Raw genomic sequence first — 2,399 nt, 5'->3', positions numbered from 1 at the left:
AGTTGATCTCTAAAAATTTCCTTCTAATTCGTGCTTACGCGTGTTTTTTCAGATACTCATGCCGCCACGAAGAACAATAAGAGGTCGTTCAGCTCGGAGAAATATTGAGAAACAAGAGTTACCAAATGCGCCTGAAGTGCAACCTCAAGGGGAAGTCACTAATGTTGAGTTTGGAGAAGCAATTAGGATGCTGAGTCAAGTTGTGACTAACCAGGTTGGGCAACAAAGAGGATCTCGACAAGGAGAGGCCGATACTTCAAGGATTCGTGAGTTCTTGAGAATGAATCCTCCGAGTTTCACTGGTTCAAGCACTTATGAAGACCCAAAGAACATTGTTGATGAACTAAAGAAGGTATTTGAGGTTATGCATGTCGCTGATGCTGAGCGAGTTGAACTAGTTTCATACCAACTAAAGAATGTTGCCAGGACTTGGTTTGATCAGCGGAAAGAGGGTAGAGCTGAGGATGCACCACTTGCGAATTCGGCCTGTTTTGAGGAGGCTTTCTTGGAGCGTTTCTTTCCCCGAGAACTGAAAGAGGCTAAGGTACGGGAGTTCCTCACACTTAAAAAGATTCTTTGAGTGTTCATGAATATGGGTTGAAGTTCACCCAACTATCCTGTTATGCTCCAGAGATGGTTGCGGACTTGAGGAGTCGAATGAGCTTGCTTGTTGCTGGGTTGTCTCGTCTGTCGAGTAAGGAAGGTATGGCGACAATGCTAATTGGGGACATGCATATATCGAGGTTAATGGTGTGTGTGTAGTAGGTTGAGGAAGAGAAGCTAAGGGATAGAGAAGAATTTAAGAACAAGAGAGCTAAGCCAGGGAATGAGTCCGGGCAACAGAAGAGTAGCACCAACTGGTCATCTTTCCAACAGAAACAGAAGGGACCTGCTCTATCATTTGCTAATGGACCTACACCTAAGAACAAAGGTGAGTACAATAGCCAGAATTTCAGAGCTAAACCTGCTTATTCTCAGGGTAGCGTGGCACAAAGGGGTAGTAAGCTTCTTGCATGCGCCAAGTGTGGTAGGAACCACTTAGGTACTTGTCGTGAGGGCTCCACTGGTTGTTTCAAGTGTGGTAAAAATGGGCATTTCATGCGAGAGTGTTCAAAGAACAGGCAAGGAAATAGTAATGGGGACAACAGATCCCAGTCTTCTTCAGTTGCTCCACCAGACAAGGCTGCACCTAGACGGGCTACTTCTGGTACTGGCGGAGGAACAAACCACTTATATGCTATCAACAGTCGCCAAGAGCAAGAGGATTCGCCAGATATTGTCACTAGTATGATCCAAGTCTTTGACTTTACTATTTATGCTTTGCTAGACCCAGGAGCGAGTTTGTCTTCTGTAACTCCATATGTTGCTATGCATTTTGATGTTAATCCTGAGCAACTTATTGAACCATTCAGTGTTTCTACACCTATTGGTGAGTCCATTCTAGCATAGAGAGTTTATCGTGATTGTCCGTTTTTATCAATCACAAGAGTACCATGGCTGATTTAATTGAGTTAGACATGGTAGATTTTGATGTCATTCTTGGTATAGACTAGCTTCATGCCTGTTATACCTCAGTTGATTGTAGAACTCGAGTTGTCAAGTTTCCATTCCAAATGAGCCAGTCTTAGAGTGGAAAAGCAGTTCAGCAGTGCCTAAGGGTCGATTCATTCATACCTTAAGGCAAGGAAGTTAGTTTCTAAGGGGTGTGTCTATCACTTAGTCCTAGTTAATGACTCTAGTGTTGAGATACCTCCAATTCAGTCAGTTTCAGTAGTAGGAGAGTTTGCAGAAGTCTTTCTAGATGATCTACCCAGATTTCCTCTTGAGAGAGAGATAGCCTTTGGTAAAAATGTTCTTCCTGATACCCGTCCTATCTCCATTCCTCCATATAGAATGGCACTAGCAGAGTTGAAAGAGCTTAAAGAACAATTAAGATGTCTTTGATAAGGGCTTTATTCGACCAAGTGTCTCACCTTGGGGTGTTCCGGTCTTATTTGTGAGAAAGAAAGATGATTCCCTTAGGATGTGTATAGATTACCGTTAGTTGAACAAGGGTACCATCAAGAACAAGTATCCTGTTCCAATGATTGCTGATTTATTCGATCAACTTCATGGTGCTTCTTGTTTTTGTAAGATTAACCTCAGATCTGGCTACCATCAGTTGAAAGTAAGGGAGTGTGATATTCTAAAGACAACATTCAGGACCCGTTATAGTCACTATGAGTTTCTGGTCATGTTGTTCGGTTTGACCAATGGACCTGCCGCGTTCATGGACTTTATGAATAGGGTTTTTAAACCTTATATAGATATGTTTGTTATCGTCTTCATTGATGACATACTAATCTATTCAAGGAATGAAGAAGATCATGCTAGCCATCTCAGAATAGTTCTTCAGACTT

Source organism: Solanum tuberosum, unplaced genomic scaffold, assembly GCF_000226075.1.
Source record: "Solanum tuberosum cultivar DM 1-3 516 R44 unplaced genomic scaffold, SolTub_3.0 scf00256, whole genome shotgun sequence".
Lineage (NCBI taxonomy): Eukaryota > Viridiplantae > Streptophyta > Magnoliopsida > Solanales > Solanaceae > Solanum > Solanum tuberosum.
This window is presented reverse-complemented; position numbering follows the sequence as displayed.